The sequence below is a fragment of the Ciconia boyciana genome, chromosome 11 (genome assembly GCF_034638445.1).
Source record: "Ciconia boyciana chromosome 11, ASM3463844v1, whole genome shotgun sequence".
In the NCBI taxonomy this organism is placed as follows: domain Eukaryota; kingdom Metazoa; phylum Chordata; class Aves; order Ciconiiformes; family Ciconiidae; genus Ciconia; species Ciconia boyciana.
In genome coordinates this window covers 1,263,252-1,275,449 of record NC_132944.1, presented here as the reverse complement: position 1 = coordinate 1,275,449, position 12,198 = coordinate 1,263,252, and positions in this window count along the sequence as shown.

Here is a 12,198-nt window from a genome sequence, read left to right as displayed (position 1 = left end):
GCTGCGCATAATCGGTATGTTACATGAATAAATCAGCACACAATTCTTTCAAAAGATGTCATTATTAATCTTTAACTGGTTATAAATGGAGTGAAAATATGACTAGTAATATAGAGTATCACAAAAATGATAGAAAAGACATAGACATTGCAGGGGCTGAGGAGTTCGAGTCTGACAGCTGGCGAGGTTTTGTCCTATCAATAAATAACTCATCGAGGGAGAGTGAGGCCACAAATCCTAGAAATTAATTTTTTTTGTCAAAGGTCTTTCCAGAGGAAAATTGGACTGACCTGTATAAATTATATACAAATTTCAACAAGCCATTTAAGTGTTAAAAGATATTTCATCTATTTACACTTTTAATATTTTCTCATTAAGTGTAGAGCTGTGTAGCAGATTACCAAGATGCACAAGTCTCTTTCAGTATTTCTTTATGAACGTAAGCAGGGGTAGCAAGACTGGTTAAATTTTGACTGCATGGAAGTTAGAGGAAACTATTGCTGCTGTTGGTATATGTATGCGTACATATATTTATTTTGCACTGCATGATGGCTGTTTAACAAGTTTCTGCTGCCACCAAGGATTGTGTAACTCCTTCTCCCTTGCAAAGAGAGGCTGGCTAGGAAACTCTGGAGCTGGCCTTTTTGTCACCAAGATAACCTCCTACACAGCAATCCCAGGGCCACTTTACGGCTGTAAATTGCTAATGTGTGAGCAAACCACTGAATTTAGAGAAGAATATAGGCTTTTTTCTTCTCCAGATTTCAAGAGCTTGCCTTGTTTTTTGCCAGTTCAAGGACCTGTGGTGGAAAACAATAGCCATTATTGTCATGAAGATAAAATCTCTGACAGAATGTGTCTGATAGGAGTAGGGCTTCTAATTAAGCATGTGATGGTTGAGTTGTAGGCTAATTATCTTTTCCATCTGTTACCTAATAGAATTTTGTAACACTGGGATTTAAGGTTTGTCAATTTTTGCTGTCTTTCATTCTATATTTGGACATCTCTGCCAAGGCCAACAACAAAATGAGCACATTAAGATAATAAATCTCCAGTGAACAGACCAAGTTATTTAGTTTGGATGAACGAGGCTACATGTAAAACTGGGGTGTGTTTTGGGTTGACTGGTTACTGGAGGTGGGAGTGTTTTAAGAGTTGAATGCTTTTATAATAAGCTTTAGTTGTGGGAACATTTGAGCCTGAAACGTGAAAGAATGCAGACCTTTCAAAATATGGTATGTGAGAAAAATGTATGATTTAGTGTTTCCATTTCCATAGAGGAAATAGCAATGCTTTGCTTGAACCAAATTATAAATTTCCTTTAAACTTAGTCATATGATGATTAGGGAAATAAATTCCCTCCAAACTTATGTCAAAGCAGTTGAGGAAAAAGTTAGGTGTCTTAAAGTAACCTGCTATCTACAAGGACGTGGTTATAGTAGTCAACGAGCAGAGGATTGCATTTTTCCTCCTGTTAAAGACGTTTTATAACAGCCCTAGAAAAATAGAAGTGTTTATCAGAATCTGAATTGGGTTTGTGGTCACTGCACTGTCAGACCAATTGTAAACATTACTTATTTTCGGACAAAACCAGACAAAACCAAAAAAAATTAGAGATAATTGGGGGGCAGTGCTGTATTATCAGTGTTTCTCCATTTGAGCTCTTTGACAGCGTATGGTTTTTGAAATGTATGTTCTTCAGCATGTAATACACCTTTCCAACTGCATCTTGTACAGAAGTGTGGCAGGAAAAAGTCTACACTACATCTTGGTACTTCTGTTACTATAAAATGCATCTTGAGTTTTCTGTGTAGCATTAAAAATGGATATAACTGGGAAGAGCTTTTGATATGTCATGGAGAATAGTGCAGAATCATAGCTAGGTGTAATAGGGATTTAGAATATGTACAGCTAAACATCAATAGTGAGCATTGCTGCCTTTACCTCTTGTCACTTTTACTACTTAAGCCTGAGGAAAAAGGATCCTTTGGTGCTGCATGGGGTGTTAAAAATTTGGGGGGGGATGCTAAGTGAGTTTGTAGGCCACTAAGCTGCTCAGTGTTGGAGATTGCTGAGTCTTGGTGTTCCACTCAGGAGCGGCATCTACACTGGTGTCCTCTTAAGATGGAAACAGCTATTTCTTTGAGCATACAAGCAAGATTCATGCTCACAGTGACTCTGCCGGGAGTTAACGTGACTGGCTTTAGGCAGGTTTCCCTCCTGGCATTGTACAAGGGAAGGTTCAGTCCAGTTTGATTTTGAATTTGGAAGACTTAGTTACATCACGTTGAAGCAAATGTGCTCTTTCCAGTGACCCATTTAAAACCCGCTCCCACGAAAGTGTTCCTTGTTCCTCAGCTCAGTGGGATGATCTGTGTGTTGAGAGTCAAAAATGTCTTTGTGTGTGTTATGGCAGGAGCAGTCAGGAGTCCATCGGATGGAGCCTGTCAGAAGCATGCGGTCTTGGATTAGCATCACTTCATAACAGGGACGTTGCAGGCCTATTGAACAGGTAGAATAACATAAGGGGTGTATTATTAAAATTAAGTTATTTAAACTTTTATTGCATTTACAACAAATTAAGTGCTCTGCAATTAAAAAACCAAAAGTGCTCAGTTTAACAAGTGTTGAGCTACTGTGGAAATCTCTTCATGAGCCGTTTCTTGGTCCATCTCATTATGTAATGTAATTCTGTGGCCCGGCTTGCTTCCAGTAAATTGCCTTTCTGGCCCCGTGGCAATCTCACCACCATCCCTTATTCAGCCTCTCTCCACAGGGAAGAGTCTGAAAAAACATGGTAATGGGAAAGATGAGCAGTGTTTACAATAAGCTAATGGGAAACCCAGCTGTTTTGATAGGTTGCATGATCTCGGAGAGGAAAATCCAGTGCCTCGAAGAGAAGGCAATACCAATTATTCTCTTTATGGTAACACTATTAGAAGATGTGTTTTCATCTGTGCACGTGGTCATATTTAAACCCTCCAACCTGTCTTTTCTAAGTTACTTGCTTTGCAGAAGGGCTTAGAGGTTTTATATTTTAACTGGAGGAAATATCTCTTGAATGTGTGTTGAATTTGGAAGTCTGATTTGGCTCAATTAAAATGTGATTAGGCTTTCTGTCTCCATTGTAGAGGCTGTAAGTGCTCTGGAGAAACATTTAATGTTGAAGGCTGGCCTGCTGGTTTTGGCTGAAATGTAGATAGAAATATGCAATGCTCTGAGAAATTCCAGGACTCCCACTAGGTCAAAAAATTTTCTCTCAACTATAGCATTTCATCAAGTTCCCTAGTAACATATCTCCATGTATCACAATCATTATTGCTTGGAAATCCACCAACTTTGCAATGAGCTGAGAGTATTTATTATATGTGCTGGATAGCATTATCTTAGAGAGGTCTGATGAAAAGAATTTCTATCCCTTCTGGTTTCAGACTGCATTTGTGTTACATGCAGTTGTCTTACTGTATGTTATATGCTTTGGATGACATTAATTTAGTTACATGAGTATTTATCTAGTCTAATTCTATTAATTACGATATTTTTAATCAACCTAACCTGGTATAATATGTTCAGGATCAGTCACTTAAATGTGGGCTAAAGCAGAAATTAGCTATACTTTCAGAAGTGTACTTGGCATAATTCAAAACACTACATACAGGAGATGTTAAAAATCTCTGAGCTGGTTATCTTGTTATAACCAAACTAACTGGGAACTCTAGATATACTGAAGTGAGCCATTATCATAATCTTTAAAACTTTGTAAGAACTGTATCTAGCTGGTCTTTTTATGGAATATCACTTTTCTAGGTGAAAATACAGAAAGCTTCACTTAATCAAAGTTAAGATTTGTAGTGCACCTGTTCTCTGGTCTAAAGTGGGCCGCCAGCGTAATTGAAATCTCACAGGCCTGTCTTGGCTTTGGCATGGTGTTTTTGAGCAAGTTGTTAAGAGGTAGTCTAACAAATTATTTCATGAATCATTTTCAGCTGAAGGAACAGTGTGATTTGCATACAGAACCAAAACCCTCTTCCTTTGTTACCACTCCAGTCTAAAGATATCATTGCTAATACAGTAAGTTTAGAGTAAAGTGGGGCACTAATGTTCCATCGAGTTCCAGTGTATGCAATATTTTTGATCCTATGATGTGCTGGATCCCCTAGACCCCCTTATTCTAGGATGTGCATGTTTCAAGCTGATTTCATGAGTCTTCACACTGAGTGGCTTGATGTCCTTCTTTTTAATGAGAAATTTGGGAAGTGGAGCTAGCATATTCTGCAATGGGGGCCTCAGCAGCTTTTCCATGTGGCCCCGTGCGGTGAAGGGTTGTCCATGCCCTTTTCAGTGTCCTGCCTATTCTGTCCTTGTAGAAGCGCTGTGCTAGCATTGGGAGGTGTCTCTGTCTTCATGACTTCTTAAAGGAAAAAAAGGTGCTAAAAAGTCCAAAGTGTTGCAAGTAGGGCATTGGCAAGTGTTGGCTGGGACCCAAGTTTCTGAAAATATTTGGGCACCCTTGGCTCATTTAGTTCCTAATTCCTGTTGAATAAAAGCATGTTAGGCACCTCAGTGGCTTTATGGAACTCATCGGACGTGAGCTGCCAAAGGCGACGCAGTAGTTACCTGCAGAGTGAAGAGTGAACTGCTGGGCTCCTAACTCCGTGTCCAGTGCTTTAGCCACTAGAGGACACTGCCTCATTATTGTTAGGGAAATTAATCATTACAGGTTTAAAATGCGAAATTACAGGGGTTGTCTTCCTGTTGGCTTAACTTAAGATTTTTTTTTTTTTTAATTTTGCACTGTAACTATGCACAGTGCTGCCATATACTCAGATTCTACTTTGAGCTGAATGGGTGCCCAAAGAAAGATGGCTATGCTGCCCTTCCCCAGGTGAAAGTGAATACCTGATCTTATTGCTCAGTGCCTTGAAGAAAGCAGAGCAACACTAGAAGACCCTGCAATATTAAGAGCCGTGCATTGGTTGGGCAAGCTCATCTGTGAGTGATCAGTCATGCTCACGCTTATTGTTGCAGCCTCTTTCAGACTTGGTAAGCTTTGGCCCTTGCTGTGAAGCACACTGACAAAGGGCTGTCTGAGAAGGTAGATCCCGCACCTATCCTGTGAGCAGCTCCACAGGGAGGCAGAGGGCAGCTGGCTGAGAGGGAGCCTGGAAGACGTGTGCCCATCTCCCTCTTTGGGGTTTTCCCCAAAGGGCAGACTGGTGATGGCAGAGTTGGTGTGATGATCTCATGCTTTACTAGCCCATGATGCTCTCGTGCTCTGGCTGTGGCAGAAGCAGGAGGCCAGCAAGGGAATGGTGCTCCGGGCTTGTGTGCAGGGCTGGCATGTGAAGGCGTCAGGGTCAGAGCTTCGCTTCCTCTGGGAAGGAGAGGAAGAAGGTACAATTCTTTTTTCTGTCTTCATCTCAGAAGAGCTTCAAAAGTAGGCTGTCCATCAAAAAGCATTTTTTCCTGTATTTGGATCCAAACAGGAGAATATAGAGATACTTCAGGGTGAATTGATAGAATTTGCTGCTGCTTTCGCTGATCACAGTATTTAATTGTAACCTAGTCCCATGGTGGTAGCAGGAATGTATCTAGATTAAGTATCGTGATTACATTCACAGAGCTGCTATAACCACGAGGAACGCCTGAAGATAGCAGTAGATATTCTTGTGTTAAATCCCACAACTCATTTCCATTACATCATGAACTTACTGAGTTGGGAAGTCGTCCCTCGTGAATCAGATAAAGGCATCTCCTCCAAGAGCTGCTTATTTTCTTGTACATTGTGCATCACATACCCTGCAGATTGGAGAGAGGTAATTTGCTGGGTTAAGTTATGGAACTGGCTCTGCTATGTTGCTGTGAATCACTGAGGTGTCTAAGAGTGAATTCAGCTTTGATAAAGTGGTGTTAATAACCATGAGGAGATAGGATAGCCTGGAAGTATTCATCAGTCAGTTCCTGTGCAGGGTCAATACTGGTGTACCCATGTGCGCTGTATAAAAACTGCTTTTATCTGCAACACATCTCGCTGGTTTTCAGCAGCTCCCTCCGTGATGAATATTCATACTAGTGTCTGCTCCCCATAAATACAAGCTATCCCAAATACCCCTTTTTATGTGCAAAATCTGGTATTATTATATTAATAATGGAGATGCAAAGAACCTCGTGGAGCTTAAAAAAGAGAAAAAATACTAGAATTGTCTAAAGGTAGATAAATGTTGCAGTCCAGACGTATGAAGCCCAGTAAACACCACCAGCAGGGTCTGTATCTGGAAGGTAAACTGGCACATTTTTCACTTCCTAGGAAGCATTTCTGTGCTTTAGTCAGAAAGTATCTGTGCAGATTTCCTTGCTGAATGCTGCCAGTAAGCACTATTTCACTTACAAATGCACGATAGCTTTATTAATTTCCGTTGTTATAATTGCGGTGAATTCTCTTCTTGTACGTTGAAAAGCTTTTCTGTTGTTTTGAGAACAGTTTTAGCGCAAAGGTCTCTTGAGGCTTGAGTTTCACTGAAAGACAGCCAGATGGGAAACATATTTTTGACTGACAGATGCCTGAGATTTGTAGCCCTACAGCTTCTGGTAAAAACAGGGGGAGCTCAGAACACAATGCTGCTTGGAAAAAGGGAATGTCAAGAATGGGCAGCTAATAATTGTCTGTGTATGGAAATATATTGAGCTTGATCACTTTTATACAGCTCCTGGCCCAAATCAATTACATAAGCAATGATAAATGTAAATTATTTTGTGTTCATTTTATTAGGAGAGCATTTGAGTTTGTCTTTAAAATGTGCTATAGGAATGCATCAAACTCTTTTCTGTGTCAAACCAGATAATAGGTGATTTTTGCTGAGGCTAGCATTCACTGCAGGTTTACCTCTAGTTATACCTCTTGGGCCTGTCTGCGCACGCAAACAGTTATTTGTGTTTCTGAACTTGAGCTGGCTCCTCTCTCTGGGGATGTTGCTTACAGCCTGAGCTAGCGCAGCTCCCCAGCTGCTAATGCAATCTCTGTGCAGTTTGAGTGATATTTAGTGCTGTATCTGCTCTCCTTTAAGTGCAGCTAATGCAAGGGGAGTTAACGTGAGTGCAGCAAACTCGAGTTAAATCTGTGATGAAAACAGCCTTAAATGGGTTTGTTCAATAGGTTCTGCATATGTTCACAAAATTAAAAGAAAAACAATAAAATCGCCCCACAAACACAAATGGGCGAGTCGCCCAGGTCACCGCAGTTTCACAGGTGAGCCGACGTGCCACCCCTGGAGCAGAGGAGACGATACGGGGGACGCCCTTGGCCGCGCCGCGGTGCAGCAGCTGGGCTGCTCGGGGAGCGCCAGCTCTGGCCAGCCCTGAACTGGGGGTCCGCAGAGCTGGAGGGAGCCCCCCGGCACGGATCCAGCAGCACAGCCCCCCGGGGGGGTCCTGGGGAGGGCTGCTTGCCTGGTTTAGGAGGCTCTTTCCCTTTATGCTCTCTGTCAAAGCGAGTTCATTTCCTCATGGTGATCTATTTTCTGTGTAACCAAACATGTTCGTGGTCCCTCTTTGAGTCAAGGAAATGTGTAATTCTTTTAACCATGCTCCTGGTTTATATATTTTGCATTTTGCCAAGGGATGCCCGCCTGCTGCAGCCGAACAAACCGTGTGGATGCAGCGTGTGAATGAAAGCCACCTATACCATGTATGACAAAAACTTACAAAGCAAATTTAATAATCTTGTTGTTTACAAGCAGCATTTTTAAAAAGTTGTTCACTACTGAAGTTGTGGAATGTTTTTTCAAGCTTAGTGCTATTATAAAGCATTTCAATGATTTGATATGAGTATTGTGGTTCACCTAAGTCTTATCATATGTTTCTGTTCTTTAAACAGACGCCATCACTAACTCATTGGTTGATGGCCTAAGCACTGCCATGTTTGCTGTCTTTTAATCAAGATCTCTTCTCATCAATGTTAACAAAAATGGGCGTAGGTACGTCAAAGTTCAGTTGTGCAGTTTTTTAGCACAGAAATACCCCCTAGTTGGGCCGTTCTGCTTGTGATGCCAAAGAAAGTAATCTCGGACACACCTCAATACCTGAGGGACCCTCATGTACGAGAGCCAAATCGAGGAGGGTCTTCAGGGCTCTGGTCTATCCAGTCTTTCCACTGGACGTTTCGTCTGCATCGCTGTGGCGAGGGATGGCTGAGCAGTGTCGGGGTCGAGGTGTCTGGCAGAAAGCTCCGTGGCAGCAGCACTGTTCCTTGGAAAGCAGCAGATACACTGTGCACTCTTTCACCCCCAGCATGGTCAGGTTTTGTCTTGGATTCAAAAAAGGCCAAATGCTTCTCTCGTTGGTGGCTGTAAACGGGGTTCATCTCCATCACTGCTTCATTTGCACTGCCATGGATTAGATGCAATTGACAGCAGAAGGTTGCCCAAGCTCCTAAATGCTCAGCAGTTCGTCTGTTGTTGGTGTTTTCAGACGCTGTCTAGCAGAGCTCAGCTTTCTGCCTGTGCTAAAGTCCCTTTCCTTTGGAGATCAGCAGTGGTAGGACTGCATGTTGGAAATGTTTGGACTTGAATTGCGACCCGTAGACAGTGGCTGTAGGGATCCCGCCGTCTGAAGGTGTTTAGGAGACAGAGGTGGGGAGCCGGGCGGACAGACCGGGAAGAGGACTTGTGAACTGGGTCTTTTGGCAAGAGCTGTCAGAGACAATTTGTGCTGGACTTCATACCTGGAGCCAAATTTTAGCAGTGGTGTAACCTTTGATGCCAAGAATTTTCGTCCTGTCTGGTTGGGAGTATTGGAGTAATTCAAGGTAGGCAGAGATAGAGAAGAGAGCCTAGATGAGCTTTAAAATGTCTTTCAGTGAAATTCTGCAGCGTTTGCTGTTATTTGCATTGTGTCCTTTGAATTTCACCCTGTTGCAGTCAGATTAGAGGAATTAAACTCTGATGATTAAATTCCATGTTAAAATGAGTAAGCATATTGGGATCCTTTAGCACTAAATCACAGTGATGTTATATTAGACCCTGAAAAGACAGTCCAAAAATTACTCATTTAGTAATATTTTAGAAATTATTTTAGGTGCCTGCCTTTTAATGTCTTCTGACATGTACTTTTAAAGTGATTTATCCATGCATTTATAAATTTCTCTTTTCCTTGGAATACAGCAGAACGAGGTCTTTGATATTTAGATCCTCATAATTGTTCTTGGAATTTTTCTTTGGCTGAAGATTTTGGCACTGTGATACTTTGTGAAACGGTCCTGTGTCTGGATCTCATTCATCACAGATCTTGAAAAATGTATTTTGGCTTTCAGATAGGGCCACGGAATTCTTCAAAGAATGAATTTGAACTATAAAGTGTATGTACATTTAAGTATAGGTTCCTTAAATATGCAGAGCTTACGTAAAGATCAGATTTGTATATGTTCCATTAATGGTAAGTGTAAATTGTAAATGTATTGTAGGCAGTGGAATATGGACTTTTATATTAAGCTGGGTTTAAATATGACAGCATTTGCCAAATAAATTTATTTCCTTGAATTAATTCTGTTCTGATGAGGCATCATGAATGGAAACCGAAGTCATTCCTGTATATTCAGCTTTTTGTCAGCTTGCATGTGCTGTTTCTCCTTACGGTGTTTTGCACTGGGGTGTTCAGTGGCTCCCTGCAGAGAGCATTGAGCGGACCCCGCCTGGAGCTGGGATCCTGGCATTTGGGTGAAGTGTTGGGCAAAGGTGCAGCACAGACAGTCTGCGCCAGCTCACAAATTACCAAAGTGCAGCAAAAAACCCCAAAAAGGTGGGGGGGAGAGCAGAGAGGGGTCCTGGACTACACAATGCAATAGGTTTTCTCTGTCTCTGATCTCGATGCCTCCAGTTCTGGTAAGGTGTTTATGGGCTGTGCTCTATCCCGCTGCACTTCAACAGAACTACTTCTAGTGTGTAAAATTAAGCTCATACATCTATCATGTCAGGTTCAGGGCTTATCACTTTAACTGGAGTGTTGTTATTGGAGCCAATACTTGCTTTAAATGGGTCGCTGGAATTATAAAGTAGGGTATTGGGTTGTATTAAAGCAACTGAGCTCATATTAGCAAAGCCTGGCAGTTCTGACGTGGAGCCTTTAGATTTACGTAGTCTTTTGTCTTGAGCCTGACCTAAATCACCAGCATTTAGGGACAAGAAATGAATTAAGTCTTGTCTTTGTACTGACTAAATCCCTGGCCTCTGCTGAGTGTACCATTAACGGAGCCAGCAGTGGTCATGTCTTTCCTTGAGACTATCATAAATTGCCTTTATTAATGGCAGATTATATAAATTTCAGCCAAGTCTTTATCAGCACTTGGGCCAGACACCAGATAAACAGTTGGCCGCAATTCTGGCCTCTAATAAAATTGTACATGAAACTTGAACTCAGTTTTGCGGTCTAAACACTCTTAAAAAATGAGCTGGTTCCTTAGCGGTGTGAACCGGCGATGCTGCCTGAAGTCAAAGCAAGTCTGCTGTGATACATCCGATGAGGATCCAGCCCTTTTCTCTTGGTGGGAGAGCCCTGGCTCCTGCCCTGGCCCCGCTGTGCTTGCAGAGGAGGGAGGACGAAGATGAGTGCTGCCGGGGAGGCTGCCCGAAGCCCACACGTGGGGCTGGCGGCGCGGCCGGGAGGACACCCGTCCCCGGAGCACGGTGTGCATCCCTGCTATGCATCTCCTGGCCTTGGTTGTGCCTCACGCTTTATTCTTTGAGATGAGTTTCCCTTCACATCTGGCTTGCAATTTCCCCTCAGAAGGATGGGCTCTGTGCTGCCAGTTGCACTGAGGGAAATTTCCCGCTGCTGGGAAGAGGTTCCCGGCTCGTGCCGTGCCTGTGCGGCGGAAGGGGCGGGTGCGCACATCCGCACGTGCTGGAGCTCCCAGGGACTGTGCTCTCAAACTAAAGCAAAGTGACAGCACAGGTAGGGTCAACGTTTGTAAGGGAGACTGGAGCAGCTCCGGCAAAGTTAGCGAGTGTAGCCTTTGTGCTATTTTTCTAAGTCTTTTTTTCAAGTCTTCGAAATACTTTTTGACATCTGCTCTTCATTACACAACAACATAGCTGTCTTTTTAGGAAAAGAGACATTTTTCATTATTCATTTCAAAGTTAACAAACACATTTTAAAGTGCCCACAATAACTGCAAGGGATTTGCTTTCAGGTGATTTGGCCATACAGCCGAGTCCAACTACAACACTGTTTTCTGTTCTACGTCTCCATTTACCTTGGTCACAACTAAACCCGGGTTTTTATCAGAGTTCCTGGGTTTGTTTTTTATTAAAGAAGTACTTAGACTTTGTCTGGATGGGTGACATGAAACTCTGGCAGGAAATCTGAACCTTGCGGTACTTCACGTACCAAGTTCATCGGCAAAAGCGTTTTGTTCTTTGTAGGGACAACGTGGTTGCGTTGGGACTTTTCCCTTTCCCATCAAAGGTATCGCATGTAGTTCTCTTCTTTTACACCCAAGTGGAAAAATATGTGAACTTTGAAGGGTTTTTAAGCAAAAGTAATACGTAAGAATTTTGAGACAGAGGTATGCGGTACTGAAAAGCTGACCTCTGTTTCCCCTTTCATGCCACATCGCATTAGCTGTATTTCTTTCTCTGAAACACCAGAGCTGAGTGTAGGACTTGGGCTGCTTTCGGGAAGTGAGGATGCTTTGGAGGAGAGGCCAAGGGTGCAGCATCTGTAAGGGTGAGAGTGCACACATACCTTGACTCCCGTCTTCAGTAATTATCGCTGTGCCACCTGCATTCTCACATCGGGGAAAGTGTTGCAGACACCTGGGTTTTTTTCTGACTTGCCCAGGAACCCCAAATCCATTGGGAGTCGGAGATGCAAAGCAGGGAGAGATCGTGGGGCGGGGGATGCTCTGAAGGATGAAGAATAGGGGTCTCTGAACTCGACAGGTCCCACTTCTGTGAGAGAAGGTTGTGGGGTTTGCTTTGGTTTTCTGTGTTTTAGGAAAATCACCAAGCTTTTAGTAAACAAGGAGGGGAAAACATTTTCCGCAGAAAATACTTGTCATCTTGGCATTTCAGTTGTTTCTTGATATTTACAATTCTTCGCTTTTAGTTTTGTACATGTAGGGGGAGTTTTTCTGATCTCTGGGACAGTCAGAGAAGATTGTAACTTTTAAACTATGAATTCCCCTTTTAGCAGTGCTAAAAGTTT